The sequence below is a fragment of the Spodoptera frugiperda genome, chromosome 18 (genome assembly GCF_023101765.2).
Source record: "Spodoptera frugiperda isolate SF20-4 chromosome 18, AGI-APGP_CSIRO_Sfru_2.0, whole genome shotgun sequence".
NCBI classification, from domain to species: Eukaryota; Metazoa; Arthropoda; class Insecta; order Lepidoptera; family Noctuidae; genus Spodoptera; species Spodoptera frugiperda.
Window position 1 is genome coordinate 4,794,475 of NC_064229.1, and position 22,678 is coordinate 4,817,152.

At 39.7% G+C, this 22,678-nt stretch overlaps 1 pseudogene; it reads right to left on the reverse strand.

Annotated features, from left to right (window-relative positions):
- Nucleotides 1-6,007: 6,007 nt before the first annotated feature.
- The window catches only part of LOC126911667 (uncharacterized), a 59,982-nt pseudogene continuing 43,311 nt past the window's right edge, over nt 6,008-22,678 (reverse strand).

The following is a 22,678-nucleotide window of genomic DNA, read 5'->3' on the forward strand; positions in this document are numbered from 1 at the left end:
TGTTATAATTAGACATTAATAAACCTGATTTCAGAATGAACACTTCCTAGTCTCCATCTGCCACCTATATTCTTGGATACAGTACACAGGTCGTTGCCTCCTCGTCGCCTAGACTGAAATCGTGAACGGGCCGCTCAGCTAGTATTCATTAGACAAATAAAACTTTTTAAAAAAATGGAAAGAAAATGTACAAATAAAACACAATAGTATTCATTTATGGAATATTTATTTTTTACAAGTTCTTATCTAACTTGTGATGTTACATACATACGCAAATATAAATGTACCCATAGCGGACATTAAGCTGTAACTGTAGGCCAATGGTCGAAATTAGCTCCAATTGCTCGTGGTATACACGTGAAGCGCAGGATTCAGCGCTACGCAACAGATTTAGCTGCAGTTCTTAAGACCCGATAATCCGAAAAGGGACATAAAGCATTAAGGGTTTGGGTTTGCGTGTGGGCAGGGATGCAGGTGCGGGTGTGCCACAAGTCATTATTAAGCTAGTTGATAAATAATTATAAAGATAAAAAGTACTTAACGTTATAAATATTATAACGTTATAATTATTTCACTATACACTAATAAAAACTTAATAATAAGTAACGGCACATAAATACCGTTGACGACACTATTGTTGCAATACCTGCCCACGCATGTGCAGGCGTGGAAGCGACCATACAGGGAGACTCCCCGCTGAAATGGAGTCAAGATAGCGTGGTGAGCAATACCACAAGTGTAATTTGTTTCTTTTCCAATTGGAAGTGCCTCTTTAATTTGTTCATGTTCCATCAAGCCACCTACCATTGGCGACCAACCTCGGCAAGCACGCATAGTAAACATCTCACTAACATCTGAAAATTTCTTCATACATCCTTTTCCATAAGAACCCAGTCGATGTAATGTCGTACCACGGGTAATTTGCTGAGTATGCTCTTTATGCCAGCTATAACGTTTATACCTCCAATGTAATTTATTTCGATACTCCCAGCTGTAGTAACAGGCACTTCGAAAATATCTCTTCATTGTATTTTGTGTCCAATCAGTTGATTTGAACGCTGTATGACACAGACTAATCTTTGGTGGATCTTTTAAAGGGAAAATGTCATCTTCCGCGTGGCAAAAGAAGCAATCAGATACATGCCAAGTATTATCCCAAGCCATTTCCGAATTTGAAGATAAAGCTTTCTTCCACTTTCTGGTGTCGTTAAAACGTGGTTGTTTTTTACGTAAGAAAGGAAGCAAGCGTGGTGCCACGACGACGGTATTACTCTCTGTATTGTTTTCGGCTCTGAAATCCCGCACAAGTGATGGATCTACTATCTCTACAGAGCGTCCGTCGTCGAAGTCGCTTAAAGGTCTGGTGATGTCATCGTCATCATTTTCAAGCAACACAATGTCTTTGTTTTTATTCTTTCTCTGAACACGCAGGATGGGCTCCAAATCAGTTCTTTGCCTAATAAGAGCATCGTATAACTCATCAGAGATATCGTCCGGTAAATATACGGGTTCAAGAGCATATTCGCTCGGATTTCTGGATATCGATACAAGATAACATTTCGAAATTTGTAATAATATGATATAAAATAAAACTGGAAAATACAAACGCTCCGACTGCCATGTCATTTTGACAAAATCAAAGTTCTCAAGTCCTTACTTATCATAACTCTTTTATTTTATCTTCCAAATACTTTGACAAAATGGACCTCCTTGTCAACGTCTTCTTGTGTGTTTACATCTTCTTCTATCTATACTTATAATAAATCTGTAGAGAGGTCAATTCTGTACATGAAATATATTTCCAAAATATATTTCATGTACAGAATCAGCGCGTGATTACTGATCGATACTGACGCCAAAAATGCTATCAGATTTTTTTTGTCTGTCTGTCTGTCTGTATGTTCTTAATAGAAACAAAAACCACTCGACAGATTTCAATGAAACTTGGTGCAATTGATCTTCATACTCCTGGGCAGGTTATAGTATTACTTTTCATCACGCTACGATCAATAGGAGCAGAGTAGTGAAGGGAAATGTTGGGAAAACAGGAGAACTTACTCCATTTTTTAAGCTTCCATCGCGTGTGCAGCCTTAATGGTTAAACCTATACAGAAATAATGTATGACGGAAATGTTCTCCTTAAAATTGTTTAAAAAATAGGTATTCCACGACACCAAATGTCTATCTCTTATGGTTGACTCACAATAACACGTATAACTTCCGATAGCTTAGCAGTTCGGAGCTTTCTGATTATATTTGTCTACTCTTACGTTTATAACACATTCATTCATTCAATCATATTATAATAAATCTGTAGAAGGGTCAACTCTGTACATTGAAAGTATTGAAAGAATAAATAGCAGGGGTTGTTACTGGATCGATACCAAACCCAAATATGTGATTTTTTTTGTCTGTCTGTCTGAATGTTCAGGCATCACGTAAAAACTAACGGTTCGATTTCGATGAAACTTGGTATAATTATACCTTACTATCCTGGGCATAAAATAGGGTACTTTTTATCCTGGAAATATACGTAGAAAAGAAATCTTTATTTTTCAGTTTTATTCTACAGAACGCGAGCTCAACAGCAGTAGCTCAATAGAGGGATCTCCTTAATTATTATGGGCCTCGCCATATTTGGGTCCAATAGATATTTATAAGATATCATTGTCAGAGTTACTCAAAATGAAGAAATAAAACTTCTACGCGAGACCGACATCCGCGCGGACGGAGTCGCGGGCGGAAGCTAGTATGTACAATAAAATTATCAGTTCGTTATGTCAGGCATCTATATTAAGTTATAAAAGTGTTAAAAAACCAGTTAATGTCAAATGTGTATATGGTTGGAACAAACATGTAAAAGACGTGCACAGACAGGCCAGATTGGATTACCAATGGTATTTGTTGGCAGGGAAACCTGAAAGTGGACCTATATTTGAGCAAATGTGTATGAGTCGCAGAATTTTTAAATCACGACTGAGATATTGTCAAAATAATCAGGAGCAAATACGAATGTATATCCTTGGCACACAGCAGAAGCTGTTAATAAAAGTTTTCATAAGTTTTGGTACCAAACGACTAAATGGTAATGTTAAGCTACCTGTCAGTATTGAGGGTATCGACGACCCTAAAGAAATTGCCAACTCTTTTAAGCAGCATTTTCAGGTGCGTTCCTTATTGCCGTGGGTGCTGAATTCTGAACTCCAGGCGGTCACTCACCCCATAGGTTTCTCAAGTAAAGAGGTTTCCAGTGTTATCGAATGTATGAAACGGGGGAAATCGCCTGGGCACGATGGACTCAGTGTTGAGCATCTGAAGCATGCGGCCAGTCATTTATGCAGAGTACTGTCTATGTTTTTTACGTTCTGTATCCGACATTCGTACCTCCTGACCTGATGAGAACGGTTGTGGTTCCTATAGTGAAGAATAAAACAGTCGACACCTCAAGTAGAAGCAACTATAGACCAATATCGTTGGCAACCATAATAGCAAAGGTACTAGATGGTTTGTTGGATAAATAACTTGCTAAATATATTTCGCTAGGGGACACTCAGTTTGGTTTCAGGGAAGGATTATCTACAGAGAGTGCGATATTATATCTAAAAGAAACAGTTAACTATTATATAACGCGCAAGACACCTGTTTATGCCTGTTTCTTGGACTTGTCCAAGGCTTTTGATCGCGTGTTTTATAATAAGCTTTGGGCAAAGCTAAGAAACTTAGGTGTTCCATGTTGGAAATTAATGTGGTAAATGAAAAATACTGTGGATATTTCAGCAGATTTAATTATACTTCAACCGATCATAGAAAATCTCACACAAGAGATTCGAGAGCAAACAAAGGAAGGTTAACAACCGCGGACTTAGGGGAAGTGCAGATTAAATTGAAAGACTGCGTAAGGACAATAAGTGATACTTAAATTAGGTACATAATACGTATGGTAACCTTTCACCGTTTGCTATGCTTACATCTACGGATTTACTACGGTTGCACTTCATCACTTTTACACTATTGCACATATGAGTTGTCGCTCCAGAGTCTATGTACCACACATCACTATTCACTTTCACCGAGAGAGCCGTCAGAAGGGCCTTTTTGTTCCTCGCTGCCTTCTTCACTGGATTTCTCTGGGTCGGTGGGTCATTCTCTTGGTTTTGTACTTTGGCTGGTCCTTTTTTCTTCGGACAGTTCCTTATCATATGTCCCTTGGCACCGCAACCGAAACACTTAGGTTGCTTCTTGCCATATTGATAATATTTGTGTAAATAATCTTAGTTATGCAGATGATATGGTGCTGCTGAGCCCCTCAATTGGTGGTATCGCAAAACTGTTAAAGATATGTGAAAACTATGCATGTGAACACGGCCTGGAGTACAATGTGAGTAAGAGTGAGTACATGGTATTTAAATGTAGAAGTAATATCTTTAATGTCGAACAATCCTCTTCCACACCACTCTTGCTCAACGGAGTGCCTCTAGGTCGTGTTACAAGGTTTAAATACTTGGGTCACATGATGACAGAAAATTTTAGTGACGATGAGGATGTAGAGAGGGAGCGCAGGGCGTTGTCGGTTCGTGGAAATATGCTGGCACATAGGTTCGCAAGGTGTACGGCGCCTGTCAAAATTACGCTTTTCAAAGCGTATTGTCAGGCGTTTTACACCTGTGGCTTGTGGGCCAATTTTACACAAAGGACCTAACGCCTTGCGCGTCCTTTATAACAACATTTTCAGGTCGCTGTTTCGCCTCTCTCGATATTGTAGTGCATCATGTTTGCCGACGAGAACGTTGAAGACTTTCACGCGTTGATGAGAAAGAAGGTGGCGTCTGTTGTAAGTCGGGTTCGAGGGAGTCGAAATAGAGCTCTTAAGTGGATAGGAGAGTGATCTAGAACTGCGGACTACCTAGCGGGTTTACCGGGGCTCTGGTTCGAAAAGCAGGTGTAGGAACGGGGTGGTTTTTAGTCAGTAAGAGTCTGACACTCCCTCTCGCCTCGCCCAAGGCGAGAGAAGTCATTGGACGGTTTTCCCCCCTCAAAAAAAAAAAGTGGATCGGAGAGAGGACTGACACTATCCTTCTTAGAAGGTTCACTGAACTTCATGTTCGGGGAGTTGGGTGAGCCATAATATTGTGCACATATAATAGATTTTTGTGATGGACTATTTCGTCTAAAAATAAACGATATTTATTTTTATTTTTATTCTATTTATTAACAACTATTTGAGTAACGACTGTTTAAGAAAATTTTAAACATCAATATAACATTGAAAATAAATATATTTTTGTGTGATCAGTAATTTGTCTCGTAGAAATCGATTTTAAGAAAATCGATTAAACAACACTTTCACGCACGCCGCTTGGACATCCCTTTTTGGTTACTTCGTGAATCTTCGTGCTTATTCGGCAATACTCGATACTCGATTTTATGTCTCTGTCACACATTAGCATCGGCGTGTGTTAGTGGGTGATTTTTCAAAAAACTTTATCTTTTATTTAACAAATCATTAATCTCCCACGTTATTAAGCATCGTCGTAGCTTATTATCATCCTTATTTTTATTGGATTGGTTGAGAGCAGTGTCACAGCTTAATTTAATGAAACCAATTGTTGTGTTTCAATATGCAGAATTGTTAACTTTTGGTTGAGGATAATGACGCCGGTAACTTTTTGTGATTTTTTTAAATAGTGACACTAGTGTCGTGCGGCCGACTCGCTAATTACGTCCACGGTTTGCACGCCTACAAACTTGGCTACACACTAGATCTGATTACTTTTTGACAGTGCGAGCTATATGGTCTCGTCTTGGCAACATTTAACATGAAATGTTTTTGTGGGATTGAAGTTCCGAGAACCATCAGAAAAAAATAGATACAAGTGTATCAGCCAGAGGAGGGGGGACACTATTAAAACTGTCATCGTCTGATGATAAGGACAGAAACACATGAGAGTCGCTGTTGCAACTCGAGTTTGGCATACTCAGATTCAGCTGATATTAACGTTGCAAGTATTTACTTCCATGTAACACGCTTCGACGATTTGGGCTTCGGAGCTATCTCCTTGGCTGCTGCGGCACCACCAGGCTGCACAACTCTCTGATCAGGACGACCAGATGCACGATGCGCGGCGTCGGACGGGAGGTCAATCTTATCAATATCGTAAATGGAAGATACTTGATGCCGAGACCCCTGCCCATCGAGGACATAAATATCACCTTTCCTCGTCCAACACTGGTTCACGCCGAGCGTCGCGAGCAGCCATAAAAACATTATGTCGGGTTTTGGTCAAGAACTCCGAAATCGTTATACCGGAACCCTTTAACCCAGTTTTGCCGAACCAAATGCTATCTCGAAGAGCTACATTATGGAGCTTGAAGAGAATAGGTCTGGGTTTCAGCGTTGCACGACCCATCCTGTGGCACCGCTTTATGTCTGGCACCTTCAAGTCGACCTTCAAACGTTAAAATTCCTTAAAATAAAATTTACTTGCTGTTGAAGCATTGTGAGTGACTGCATGACAAACGTCCGAAAAGCAGCAAACTCCAGTGATAAACCCTGGGTGTTATCGGGTGTGCTTGAGGTTTTTCTATGCTCCTCCTCAAACTCCGTCATTCGAGCATACATATTTCTGCTCAAGTCTGAGACTGATTTTGTGAGTGCTTCCATGGTTTCAGTGACTTGTTTATGTGGTTGCAGTAAATAGTGAGAACGGAACTGGTCATCAAAGTTAATATAAGAACAATTATAAAATGTGATGTAAAAGTGGGGGATTTGGGTCGTAGGCTCGAGGAGGCTACTGGTGACTCCCGGTCCAAGTCGTTCTTGGTGCAAAGGATGGCCATCGCAATTCAGCGAGGCAATGCGGCGAGTGTTATGGGCATTTTTGCGCCGGGAGCGATCAGGGGCGGGTTATTTAATGACTCTTGACTTGTCATTTCATTGTGAAATGACAAGTCAAGATATTTGTATTGACTAGTGTATGTTTGTTTGTACATTTGAATTGTAAACATAATTAATTAAAATTATTCATAACCAGATTAACCATTATAAAATTAAATTTATTATAATCTATTATAATAATTAATTCAAAAATATTACTTAGATAGAACGGTTGTTGCGTACTGTGTGTTACTAATGGCACAACACATTACAATAAACATGAACTACGTGAAAACATTTTTATATCAATTTTCTTTTTATTTTAAATCCATAAAATAACTACATATCACATATTCATTGTAATGCCAGTGCCTACCCACTGCTAGTTTAAAAGTTGGTGTCACGAGTACTAAACAATATTATATCAAAACCTAAGTCCATACCTATGTATGTACAATGTAGGTGTAAGTTGTATCGGTAAGTTAAATTTTGTTACGGGGGTGAGGCGCCGACTTCTCAACTATCAATGGGGACACAGGTAGTACAATGAATAATAGTTATTTTTTGGTTTTCAGTTGACAAATATCGGTTTTATGTTTTACTTTAATATGTATATTATGTAAATAGTTAAGGTCAAACGCAAAACAATGTTCATTAGCCACATTTACTTATTTAAACCTCATCTAAACTTTCTTTAAGCAGGTTTACCTAATAGCCTCAAAGAATACTATTCTGGATCCATGAGTAAGTTTATTTTTGAAAGAAACTTTGAACTCTTAGCCATTGAGAAGTTGTATCTTCCATTATCAGCTACTTGACATGAAATGTTGATCAGTAGACGTAAATGGTTGAATAGTTTTATGAAATTGTTAGTATAAACATAAAGAGCTTTTTATGTGTGCTTTTTTCTTATGAGGGGAGCTGTCGATTTCCCTGGAATCTCATCATCAAATGCTTACCAGGTGGCAACAGTACCTACTTGGAAGTATACCCTGCCGCGCACAAAAAAATCTCGTATCATTTCTCTATCTGCATCTGACTAGTATAGTGTATCTTTGATAAAATTTAAATAAATAATAATTTCTCTAATTCTAAGATAAATATTACTTTATTTCTTTATAAATTAATAAAAACACAATAATAAGTAACGGCATATAAATATTGTTGACGACACTATTGTTGCAATACCTGCCCAGGCATGCGCAGGAGTGGTAGCGACCAAATAGTGAAATTCCCCGATGAAATGGGATCAAGGTTGCATGATGAGATATTCTACAAGTATTATTATGTTCGAATCTCTGAGCTACGAAGTCCATTCGAATCCCTCTATTTTCCATCAAGCCACCTATATACATAGCCCAATGACCTCGGCAAGCACGCATAGTAAACACCTCACCGACATCCGACCACCTCTTCGTACACCCAAGAGCATATATACCCAATCGGTGTATAGTTAGACCATTAGAACCAGGATATAAATACTTGTTGTGCCATCTATATACTTTATACCTCCAAAATCTGTGTTCTTTGTAGTTTCTTTCATTTCGATAACGCCAGTGGTAGTAACAGACAGTTCGAAAATACCTCTTCGTTGTTCTATATTTCCAATCATTTGAATGGAACGCTGTATGACACAAATTGTGTCTAGGTAGTGAGTAGAACCCGAAGTAACAAGTGTAACAGTTAGTCATTCTATAAGCTTCATCCCAAGCTTTTTCCGCATGAGATCTAACCATACCCATGACATAAGTACCTGATCCGAACCAACTCGATTCCCGATCCCCCACCTCCCTCCTGGTATCATTAAGACGTTCTTGTTTGTGTCTACCAGACCTTTGTGGCATGTACCCATTGTTGAAGAGTTCTTCCGGTTCCACAACAAGTGATGGATCTACAAACTCAGTAGTGCGCCCATCGTCGAAGTCGCTTAAAGGTCTCGTGATGTCATCGTCATCGTTTTCGACCAACCCAATGTCTTCCTGTTCGTCATTTTCATATTCATCATTAATTCTATTCATTACATAAGGCATCTGTTGCGCGCGGAGTTGTACCTTTCTCTGTGCTCTTAGGATATGCTCTAAGTCCGGTCTTTGTTCAATAAGTGAATCCAATGTGTCGTCATCTATGTCGTCGGGTAAAAAGACTGGTACAGGACCATTCATCGATGAAAGATGACAACTTTCAAAAGTAATTATAAAAAATAAAATTGTAGAATACATAAAAAACCAATAATCCATCATTTTTTTTAATTGTCAACGATTGACAGACCATTAGACCATTGACAGACGGACACATATAATAATAATGAAAGGTTGAGGTTCCATACCACAAGTATGTGCCCAACCCAGTTCTTGAAAACGGCCATATCACGTTGTACTGGGATCGATCTATCATCACTGACAGGACTATTATAGCCAATAAACCTGAGATAGGAGGCTGGCGTTGGTTGGATTGATCAAGGGCCTGATGCTCTGATGGCAATAAAATATATGCCTTCTGGCAGTGCTCCTCGAAATCCTTACTCCTTACTAATATTATAAATGTGAAAGTAACTCTGTCTGTCTTTCTGTCTGTTACGCTTTCACGCCTAAACCAGTGAACCGGTTTTGATGAAATTTGGTACAGAGACAGAATAGACCCTGAGAAACAACATAGGCTATTTTTATTGCATATAAGGGAGTATGGGTAAAAGAGGGGGATGAATGTTCATATGGAAATTCGTCATTTTTAAAGCTACTAGTGGTCGCCTAGTGGTCGAAATTCGACCATATACGATTTAATTTACAATACCACTTAACATACGTTCAAGGATAATTTTTATTTAACTCAAACTCAAACAAACTCTTTTATAAAACTCTATTCATATGAGACGTCAGAATATCATCGCAATGTCTATTGATTTTGACGTTTTGTCAAATACGATCAGATACTATGCATGTGTGTGTAATGTTTTATTTATTGATTATAGATACTTTATAAGCATTATTTTTTAAAAATATTAGCGTGCTGCACTTCTCCTATACATAAACTATAAGTGTACCAAATTTTATGCTCCTACGTCCGCGCAATTTTCGTAAAAAGCGGTCCAAAGTTTTTGCATCACGTATTAATATATAGATAACAGTGAAACTTTGTAATTAGACACTTTATGATAACCGAAAGAACATAGGGTACTATTTATTTCAAAAATATAGGGGATAATGGGTAAAAGGGGGACGAATGTTCATATAGAAATTCGTCATTTTTAAAGCTATAACAGTGAAACTTTGTATTTAGACACTTTATGATAAACGAAAGAACATAGTGCACTTTTTATTTCAAAAAAATAGGGGATAATGGGTAAGAAGGGGGGACGAATGTTCATATGGAAATTCGTCATTTTTAAATCTGTAACAGTGAAAGTTTGTATTTTTTTTTTTTACATTTAATGGGTCGACGTTTGGCCGCTATCTCACCTGATGGTAAGTGATGATGCGGCCTACGGTGGAGCACGTCTGCCCATAAGCAACCTATTCACTCGGGCCTTGAAGACACCCAAGTTATACCCATCAAGAAACACAGACTCCGGCAAGGAGTTCCACTCCCTAGCAGTTCGCACAAGGAAGCTTGAAGCGAAGCGCTTCGTGCGAGTGGGTGGGATATCTACCATGAAGCGGTGACGCCTCGCCGATTGTCTTGTGGTTCGATGATGAAAAGGACTAGGGGGAATCAAGTTGTACAATTCCCCCGCTCACTCTCCGAAATGTATCCGGTAAAAAACGGAAAGGCGACCTTGCGCCTGTGTTCAAGGCTTTGAAGCCGGGCCTCCACAAGCGCATCATCATTGATGAGCTTCTTGGCACGCTTTTCAATGTGTTCGAGCGCATCCAGCTGGTATTTGGCCGAGCCATCCCAAAGGTGAGAACAGTACTCCATACATGACCGAACCTGCGCTTGGTACAGGCTCAGCAGTTGTTTCGGTGTGAAGTACCGTCTCACCTTCGAGAGGACACATTTCGGAAAGTCGGAGCCAGCGGAAATTGACTCCGTTTGGCAGAGAATAGACACGCCTGGGTTTTGGTAGCGTTGAACCTGACCAAGTTGGCGTCACCCCAATCGGAGACCGCCTTCAAGGACGAGTTCAACCGTTCGACAATGGATTCTCTTAGAGACCGGATCTGTGTTCCGCTAGTCCGCGCATCGGACACATACCTTTCAACAACTGTGCTGTCATCTGATACCCAAAGATACCGGGCTTAAGCAGGTCGTTGATGTGCAGCAAAAAGAGCGTTGCTGAAAGTACTGACCCCTGAGGCGTTGATGCCAAATTGGTCAGACGAGCAGCCATCAATGACTACTCGAATTGACCGATCCCTCAGGAAATCTGCAATCCATCTGCACAGATCAGCGGGAAGTCCATATGCAGGAAGCTTGCCGATAAGGCTGTCGTGCCAAACCCTGTCAAAGGCCTTCGATATATCGAGTGAGACCGCTATTGCCTCCCCGTGCTTCTCGATGGCCTCGCTCCAAATGTGGGTGGCATACGCAAGAAGGTCCCCAGTGGTCGGCACGACTACCTTTTTTGGGCACAGGCTACACGATGGCCAGCGGTTCTACAGAACAACAAGTGTGGGAGAGCCATGCTTCGGCACGAATGGGCCGGCTCGACCGGAGTGATACCACGGCCTCACAGAAAACCGAGGTGAAACAACGCTTGCGTTGTGTTTCATTGTGTGAGTGAGGTTACCGGAGGCACAATTCCCCCCTTCTCAATCTTCCCAATCCCCGATTCCCGAACAACAACCCTTAAATTCCTAACCCCCAAGAAGCCGACAACGCACTTGTAACGCCTCTGGTGTTTCAAGTGTCCATGGACGGCAGCGATTGCTTACCATCATAAAAAAAAAACTGAAAAAAATAGTTTTTTTTTACGAATCTTTCCAGGTTAAAAAGTATCCCATTTCAAGGCCCGGATAATAAGGTATAATTATACCAAGTTTTATCAACAGAACAGACAGACAAAAAAAAATCATATATTAGGGGTTTGGTATCGATCCAGTAACACTCCCTGCTACTTATTTTTTCAATATTTTCAATGTACAGAATTGACTATAGTTGGACTATAGTTTTATCTTTGGGTACATTTACAGTTACAATTTCCCATGCATTATTATCATCAAAACTTTGTAATTCATCACTGCATCTGACCATTGTTGTTTTTCAGGCCCTTTGAGAGCTTTCTCAAGTGAAAGTTCATCAGTATCAACTACACTACCACTACTACCAGCATTAGAAAAACCATACCTGTCCGGTTGCTTTCTCTGTCTACGGGAATATTGTCTATTAACAGATACATAAGTCATAAGGTAGATAAGTCTTATCGTCATCACTAATTTCATTGTTAGAGCTATCTCCCCCACTGCATCCTCATACACCTCAGTAGAATCTGCTGGTTTTCCTCAATCACAACAACACTTTCTGCTGCTCGTGGTTTTTCTATTATTACAACATCACGGCTGGTTGTACTTACTTCCATTGTTTTTGGAATGTATACTCGATAACCTTTCACATCACTTGGATAACCGACTAAGATGCCTCTCTCAGCCTTTTTGCTCCATTTCAGAATCTCTTTTTTTGGGCACATGTTGATACATGTCTTTTGTGTAATTCACTCCCTTAATATGAAGTAATGGTTTACTTCACTCCCTTAATATGAAGTAATGATTTACTTCACTCCCAAAAATTCTGAGATGGCTGATGTCTGACTTTTCACCTGTCCACATCTCGAAAGGCGTCTTTCCGTTGAGAGCTGACCCTTTTTTTTTTTTTGAGGGGGGAAAATCTGAGCTGACGCTACAGTTCTATTTACCTTTGCAAAATTTATCGTCAGCGGAAAGGCGGATGTTGTCGCATGCATGAAAAAAACGTAACAGCTCTTCAAAACGATTACGAGTCATGCATGATGCAACTCCTGGGTGGATGAGTGTCAATACTTTGATCCCAGTATAATGGATAGCGTGAAATACTATTATAGCCTGAAAGCGAAATTCCTATAAAGTGTTTTATTTCTTCAACAGTCGCTCGGAAATTGACTTGTCCTTTTGCAATTGCATTTTGTTCAGTGCTAAACCGCACTTCGTCAAAAAACATCTCAAAAAACTATTGGTTTATCTTTATCTAATACAAAATCAGGTGTTTTCCAGGTTTGTTGTTTTCCAGGTTTTGCAGTGACGTCTGTCTGTCTCCATTTTCTCTTGATAATAGTCTTAGATTTTTTGCAGGTGGTTTATTTGACTGTTATGTAGACGGCTGTTCCGTCTGTTCATCTTGGTTAACACATAGGATTCCATCGACAGTTGCCAGGACTCCATCTGCTGAAGGTGTTTTGCAACTCACCTCAGCTTCAGCTAATAGTTGTCGACGCGAAAGATTACTAATATCACCTGCTTCTTCGCTTCCGCTGTCTTCGTCACTCAAATCATCGTTATCAGGTGGTGTTATGAAAATATCGGCAGACAGAATATTGTGATCATCTTCTAACGCCAATATTATTTCGTGGACATTCAACCTGTAAATGAAAAAATATACATAGGACGATAAAATAGCTCTAAGTATAATTTGTTAACGCTGAAAGTACAAGGTACTATAGAAAGAATTACAGTGCCTCCTATTCCCAGCGCACCCTAAATGGGGCGTTGTAAAAAACTTAATAAAATGTACCCTTATCAATAAATAATCTTCAAATTTATATTGCAGACTAAAAAAGTACATACAACTATTTATAAAAAACAACAAGCCTACATATTAGCATTAATTAATAAAACACAATAATCACTTCTAATAACTTTTAGGTTAAAATGACATATGTCAAGAAAACAAACAAAATATAATCACTACCCACATCTGTTAAATATTGTGTGATTTAAAACAAAAAGCAAGTGCACCTTAAGTGGGGCATTGGGAAGATATGGGTTAAAATAAAACTAAAAGAAAGTATTTTCTTAATTGAAAGTTATGATTTACTTGAATATCAGTTAGCATTAACAATTATTTGAGTAACGACTGTTTAAGAAAATTTAAAACATCAATATAACATTGAAAATAAATATATCGATTAAAGAACACCCTCACGCTCGCCACTTGGACATCCCTTTTTGGTTACTTCGTGAATCTTCGTGCTTATTCGGCAATACTCGGTACTCGGTTATATGTCTCTGTCACACGTTAGCATCGGCGTTGTGTTAGTGTCGCTATCTCTGTCTTGAGTGTTGTTAAATTACTGTTGTTAATTGTTATTGTTAAGTTTTCAAGTATTTTGTTAGTTTTTGTTTAGTGTTTAAGTTTGTTTAGTTTAATATTTGGTTTATTTGTACTTCGTCACTGAATAGGGAATTTTTATTAGTACATTAGGTTTATAAAAAACTAGCTTCTGCCCGCGACTTCGTCTGCGGAAAAAATCTTGTTTTAACATAAGATTACACTCGGCGCTATTGTAGCTTCCTATTAGTAAAATAATTTTTGGAATCGGATCAGTAATTTCGAAGATTACCGAAATACTCTTGTCTGCTCAAGGTTAGTCCCCTAGTCGCCTTTTACGGCACCTTCGGGTTGAAATGGTATGATGATGTCATTAAATAAATAATTTATGTCACATCAATCAATTATAATCTGTTTCAATTACGTCAAATACGTACCAACGAACGAACGAACGTATGTTCAAGTTCAGTACCTATTTAATTTAATGCTTCTATATCTATACATTTAATAAATATGTAGAAGGATCAATTCTGTACATTGAAAATATTGAAAAAATAAATAGAAGGGGGTGTTACTGGATCGATACCAAACCCAAATATGTGATTAAAAAATTTTTTGTCCTAGCGGGTTTACCGGGGCTCCGGCTCGACAAGCAGGAGAAGGAACGGGGTAATTTTTAGTCAGTAAGAGTCTGACACTCCCTCTCGCTTTGCCCTGGCGAGAGAAGTCATTGGATGATATTTCCCCCTGGAAAAAAAAAAAACAAAAAAACCCACTGCTAGTTTAAAAGTTGGTGTCACGAGTACTAAACAATATTATATCAAAACCTAAGTCCATACCTATGTATGTACAATGTAGGTGTAAGTTGTATCGGTAAGTTACATTTTGTTACGGGGGTGAGGCGCCGACTTCTCAACTATCAATGGGGACACAGGTAGTACAATGAATAACAGTTATTTTTTAGTTTTCAGTTGACAAATATCGGTTTTATGTTTTACTTTAATATGTAGATTATGTAAATAGTTAAGGTCAAACGCAAAAGATTGTTAATTAGCCACATTTACTTATTTAAACCTCACCTAAACTTTCTTTAAGCAGGTTTACCTAATAGCCTCAAAGAATACTATTCTGGATCCATGAGTAAGTTTATTTTTGAAAGAAACTTTGAACTCTTAGCCATTGAGGAGTTGTATTTTCCATTATCAGCTACTTGACATGAAATGTTGATCAGTAGACGTAAATGGTTGAATAGTTTTATGAAATTGTTAGTATAAACATAAAGAGCTTTTTATGTGTGCTTTTTTCTTATGAGGGGAGCTGTCGATTTCCTGGAATCTCATCATCAAATGCTTACCAGGTGGCAACAGTACCAACTTGGAAGTATACCCTGCCGAGCACAAAAAAATCTCGTATCATATCTCTATCTGCATCTGACTAGTATAGTGTATCTTTGATAAACTTTAAATAAATAATAATTTCTCTAATTCTAAGATAAATATTGCTTTATTTCTTTATAAATTAATAAAAACACAATAATAAGTAACGGCATATAAATATTGTTGACGACACTATCGTTGCAATATCTGCCCAGGCATGCGCAGGAGTGGTAGCGACCAAATAGTGAAATTCCCCGATGAAATGGGATCAAGGTTGCATGAGGAGACGTTCTACAAGTATTATTATGTTCGAATCTCTGAGCTGAGAAGTCCATTCGAATCCCTCTACTTTCCATCAAGCCACCTATATACATAGGCCAATGACCTCGGCAAGCACGCATAGTAAACACCTCACCGACATCCGACCACCTCTTCATACACCCATGAGCAAATATACCCAATCGGTGTATAGTTAGACCATTAGAAGGACCATATTCAAACTTGTCGTGCCGCGTGGATGTTTTATTTCTCCATTTTGAGTAACTCTGACAATGACATCTTATAAATATATATTGGACCCAAATACGCGAGGCCCATAATAATTAAGGAGATCCCTCTATTGAGCTAGTGCTGTTGAGCTCGCGAGTGCTTCAGCATACACAACATTGTTAGTGAGCTCGTCCGGAATATGAACATGAAGATTTCATCGTGTGTTTGCGGTTCTACAGAACAACGTCTATGGATAAAACTGAAAAATTTAGTTTTTTTTTGTACGTATTTTTCCAGGATAAAAAGTATCCCATTTCATGCCCAGGATAATAAGGTATAATTATACCAAGTTTCATCAACAGAACAGTTTTTTTTTTTCAGGGTGGAAAATCATCCAATGACTTCTCCCGCCTTGGGCGAGGCGAGAGGGAGTGTCAGACTCTTACTGACTAAAAACCACCCCGTTCCTACTCCTGCCCGTCGAGCCGGAGCCCCGGTAAACCCGCTAGGTAGTCCGCAGCTCCGGATTAGGCATCAGCCCTTTTGGGACCCATCTTTTTTTTTTATTGGGACAAGCCCGCCACAACCTCCCATACCGCTGTAACTCCTGTAAGCCAGGATCTACAGTAGATACAAACATGAAAACACCGGAACACTGAAGTCCGGCGCGTCCCAGGGAAATGAATGACTGTCTTGGATCCCGCAACGAAACAAATCAGAAGATGTTATTAGAGGAGAAGAAAAGAAAACGATAGTTTCCACTTCCCTCGGTGAATTTAATGCAGGAGACAGGATGACTTAAGCCTTAAGGCACAAAAGAGACTGCACAACTGGGAGAAGCCCAGTTGCCAAGCACCACGGAAATTTTACTTAAAACTAAAATATTAAATGCTAATACTAAATGGGTCCTATGCGTGAGCTGTTATACTTGCTTCCAATAATAGGTATGGCAAAAACGCCTAAACGCACGGAAATTCGCTCGAGACTCCACAAAGTCCGTGTAATAGACGGGTCCCATCTGTGGTGGGTATAGTATAATCTATAATATAAAAATAAGTCGAGTTTTCCTTCCTGACGCTATAACTCCAGAACGCACGAACCGATTTCCACGGTTTTGCATGCGTTGATAAGGTCTCGGGCTCCGTGAGGTTTATAGCAAAGAAAATTCAAAAAAAAGTCGAGAGAAAAGTAGGAAAACTATTGGTGGCGAAACGGAGTTCGCCGTGTTTTCTATAATATAAAAATTAGTCAAGTTTTCCTTCCTGACGCTATAACTCCAGAACGCACGAACCGATTTCCACGGTTTTGCATGCGTTGAAAAGGTCTCGGGCTCCGTGAGGTTTATAGCAAAGAAAATTCAAAAAAAGTCGAGAGAAAAGTAGGAAAACTATTGGTGGCGAAACGGAGTTCGCCGTGTTTGCTAGTATATTATATAATAGTATATATATAGTATATAATCATATATTTGGGTTTAGTATCGATCCAGTAACACCACCTTTTTTCCTGGTGGAAAGTCATCCAATGACTTCTCTCACCAGGGTAAGGCGAGAAGGAGTGTCAGACTCGCGGTAAACTCGCTAGATAGTCCGCAGCTCCAGATTAGGCATCAGCTCTTTTGGGTCCCATCTGTGGTGGTCTGATGTCTCTTTGTGCACGCGGAACACGACGCGCCACACGCACGAGTCTTGTTCTGATTGGGCGGCGGGCCACCCCTCCTCCCCGTCCGCAGACCCGCACTTACGGTGGCCGGAGATCGTCGCCCGATCCCCTACGCCCGGAGTGTCTCTCGCGACGGCTGGGGCGTGAAGAGGTTCGTTCTCTCACGCGCATTACATACAGAATTGACCCTTCTACAGATTTATTATTTGTATAGATAACTAGCTGTTGCCCGCGACTCCGCCCGCGTGTTCGTCGATTTTCGTATAACCATATATGTAACGGTAAGAGTAAATAATTGAAAATTAATAATAATTATCTATTATTATTAATAATTACCGAAACTCGAGGTAAAAGTGATAAATTAATCACATTTGTCGGTTATTATTAATAACTAGCCGTGCCCGCGACTTCGTCCGCGTGGAATAGTTATTTTAGGCATTATATTTATTTTTGCAAACAACTTCCTCAGCTTTATAAATTATAGCTGTTACCCACGGTTAATTTGTGCATTGAAAATTCGTGATTGCACTGGATTATAGAGAACAACCCACACTCATGTTGCTATGTTTCCACTGTTTTCCGGAGACCTGCGCCAATTGGTCGGGTAACGGCCACCCCTGTTTGTGTTTCAGAAATAAAATTCCTAGGATACTTTTTAGATGGGCTCGCTATATATGCGTTATAGCAGCGGTAAGTCCCCTCTTTGAGAAGTGGCTAGAGAGACGTCACGGCGTCCTCACCTACCGCCTGACGCAGGTGCTTACCGGGCACGGAAGTTTCGGTTGGTACCTGTTTCGAATTCGGCGGGAGGAAAACCGCCCGGAAGATATGGTGGAGCATCGCCATGTCCTTAGGGATGTGTTCGGCGACGGTGACCTCTCGCGTCCGGCTATGATTCAGGCCATGGTGCGGATCGAGGGGGAATGGGAAGCCGTCTACTCCTTATGCGAAGCAGTTATGCTAGCTAAGGAGGAGGCGGAGCGCTTGAGGGATCGATCCTCCTCTTGCCCCAGCCGCCGCAGAAAACATTCGGACGATCTCCGGCCACCATAAGTGCGGGTCTGCGGACCAGAACCAGACCCGTACGTAAGGCGCGTCGCGTTTCGCGCGCGCCTCAAAAGCCAGACCACCACAGATGGGGGTAAGGTTGATGCCCGATCCGGAGCTGCGGACAACGTAAAAGGTTACCGGGGCTCCGGCTCAAAGTAGGAGAAGGAACGGGGTGGTTTTTAGTCAGTAAGAGTGTGATACTCCCTCCCAGCTCGCCCGAACCGGGAGGAGTCATTGGATGATTTTCCCCCCTCAAAAAAAACAAAAAAGTCATCGAGCTACAGGTAAATTAATAAATTCATATTATCTAAAATAAAAATTGTTTTATTTTATCCTAAAACATGATAAAAACTATAATTATAAATATAACAATTAATAAAAATAATTATAAGTAACGGCATATAAATATTGTTGACGACACTATTGTTGCAATACCTGCCCAGGCATGCGCAGGTGCGTAAGCGACCGAATAGTGAAATTCCCCGATGAAATGGTAACAAGGTTGCATGATGAGCTATTCTACAAGTTTATTTTCGTGTATACTAATCGAAAAATCCAGTCTAATCTGTCTACTTTCCATCAAGCCACCTATACTCATTGGCCAATAACCTCGGCAAGCACGATAAGTCCAGATCTCACCGACATCCGAATATCTCTTCATGCATCCTTTTGTAAAAGCACCTATCCGGTGTACTGTCATACCATAACTACCATCATATAATTTCCCTTTCCACCAATAACGTTTATACCTCCAATATAAACGGTTTCGGTAATACCAGTTGTAGTAACAAGCAGTTTTAAAATATTTAATCTGTGATTTGTATCTATAATCCTCTGAATTAAACGCTGTATGACAGATATTTTTCCTAGGTAGTTTCACCTGGTCGGCGTAGCAAACGTAACAACTAGCCACTTTCCACGAATTATCCCAAGCATATTCCTCATCAGTTCTGAAAGGCCATATTCTCCTGGTATCATTCAAACGTAGTTCTGTGTTGTCTTCCTCTAAGCTTCTGTTCAAGTACTTTTGTGTTAACGTGTATTCCGGTATAAGCAATGGATCTATGGACAGTGTAGAACGCCCGTCGTCGAAGTCGCTTAAAGGTCTCGTGATGTCATCGTCATCATTTTCAAGCAAAATTATCTCTTTCTTTGTATCATTCTTCAGATATTTATCATAAAACGGGTATTTGGTCTTTTTCTTTTGTTTTTTCTTTAAATAAGGTATTTCTTGTCGCCGAAGTTGTGTCCTTCTCTGAACACTTAGGATAGGCTCCAAGTCCGGTCTTTGTCTAACGAGTGCGTCATACATCTCGTCAGTGAGGCCTTCCGGTAAAAATACGGGTTGAAGAATATATTCGCTTGGATTTCTAGATCTCGATAAAAGAGAACAATTTAAACTTTGTATTAATATTATACAAAATAAAATTGTAAAATATAAATGACTCCAAAACGTCATCATTCTGACAAAGTTACTAATATTATGATCACTTCCATGTAATTGACACTAAATATTAATGAAAAATATAAAAAAGACAAGTAATCTCTATGTTCATAGGTTCATGTTTATACCTCCAACACTCTGATTACTTATTTATTTAGTCTCGGCAACTAAAGCAGAGAAAAAAGAAGAAAGAAAGATAGAAAGAGAAAGAGAGGAAAGTATCGTTTGTGAATACGGGTGTTATTAGTCTCTCGGTGACCACAGCAGAGAAACTGGGGCCAGGAGGCCGAGCCGAGCGCCAGTATTCTAAGTACAGTCGTGCAGAATGGACGTTGAAGAAGCTCCAGTAGCAGCGCTACATAATAGGGAGGAAAGTAAAAGAAAATCCACAAAAAGAGTGTTGGGTTCATCCTTTGTGACAAGAACGGAGACCAAAAGGATTGTTTAAAGTATTTTACACGTCCAAATAACTCCACTATTTCTTCCTCCTGCTTTTTCTTCAAATCCCTATTAGAATATTCTTGACTCAGCAAGTTATAAATTGCCTTTCGGGATTGTATTTCCAATATAAATGTGTCAGTATCGAAAGCCTGAGCCATTTTTGTACGCGGCGTCCGGTCGCTACGGCAGTTGCTCGCAGTGCGAACGCTCTCATTTGAAGCCGTGCTTCTATTGGTCGCCGACGACCGCCAGTTGTCTGTGCGGCGCCATAACGCGGCGAGTCGCCGAGTCGCTTGGGCAACGGACGACTAAGTGCGGAGGTACCTATTTAAACTAATTATAATAACTCATATTATGATATTCTAATTAGGATTTGAAAAAACAACAGTGGGAATAAAAGGTGGAATTATTTGGAGGTGCAGAATTACCAGACGAAGAAAGAAAAAGACACAGGTTAGTTAAAAACTGTCAATTATTTTTAATACTTTTTGTTCATTTGCCATGGTAATTGGCCCTCAGTTATAAAATAATCAGTAAATATCTGTGTATGATATACCACGTCGCACAGCTCTTTGAATACCTGTTGGTATACTTCTTCAAAGCCAGGAATGCACAGGGTATCTGGAATGTATATGCGTCTCTTTCTCTCACATAGTTGTGAAGTACACAACATGGACATTTTACACGACTGTGTACTTAGAATACTGTCGCTTGGCTTGGTCTCCTGGCCCTAGTTTTTCTGTTTTGGTCGCCGAGAGACTGAGTCGCCGGCGACTAGTCGACAGTGCGTAATGGCTCTAATAAGGGAATGAAGGGCGGAAGGACATTGAAACATCTACTTATTTAAACCTCATCTAAACTTTCTTTAAGCAGGTTTACCTAATAGCCTCAAATAATGCTATTCTGGATCCATGAGTAAGTTTATTTTTGAAAGAAACTTTGAACTCTTAGCCATTGAGGAGTTGTATCTTCCATTATCAGCTACTTGACATGAAATGTTGATCAGTAGACGTAAATGGTTGAATAGTTTTATGAAATTGTTAGTATAAACATAAAGAGCTTTTTATGTGTGCTTTTTTCTTATGAAGGGAGCTGTCGATTTCCCTGGAATCTCATCATCAAATGCTTACCAGGTGGCAACAGTACCAACTTGGAAGTATACCCTGCCGAGCACAAAAAAATCTCGTATCATATCTCTATCTGCATCTGACTAGTATAGTGTATCTTTGATAAACTTTAAATAAATAATAATTTCTAATTCTAAGATAAATATTGCTTTATTTCTTTATAAATTAATAAAAACACAATAATAAGTAACGGCATATAAATATTGTTGACGACACTATCGTTGCAATACCTGCCCAGGCATGCGCAGGAGTGGTAGCGACCAAATAGTGAAATTCCCCGATGAAATGGGATCAAGGTTGCATGAGGAGACGTTCTACAAGTATTATTATGTTCGAATCTCTGAGCTGAGAAGTCCATTCGAATCCCTCTACTTTCCATCAAGCCACCTATATACATAGGCCAATGACCTCGGCAAGCACGCATAGTAAACACCTCACCGACATCCGACCACCTCTTCATACACCCATGAGCAAATATACCCAATCGGTGTATAGTTAGACCATTAGAAGGAGGATATTGATACTCGCCGTACCATTTATATATTTTAAACTTCCAAAATCTGTCTCCTTTGTAGTTTCTTTCATTTCGATAACGATAGTGGTAGTAACAGACAGTTCGAAAATACCTCTTCGTTGTTCTATATTTCCAATCATTTGAATGGAACGCTGTATGACACAAATTGTGTCTAGGTAGTGAGTAGAACCCGAAGTAACAAGTGTAACAGTTAGTCATTCTATAAGATTCATCCCAAGCTTTTTCCGCATGAGATCTAACCATACCCCAGACATAAGTACCTGATCCCAAAAATCCCATTGGCCTCCTCCTGGTATTATTAAGACGTTCTTGTTTGTCTCTACCAGACCGTTTTTTGATGTACTCTTTGTGGAACCGTTCTTCCGGTTCCACAATAAGTGATGGATCTACAAACGCAGTAGTGCGCCCATCGTCGAAGTCGCTTAAAGGTCTTGTGATGTCATCGTC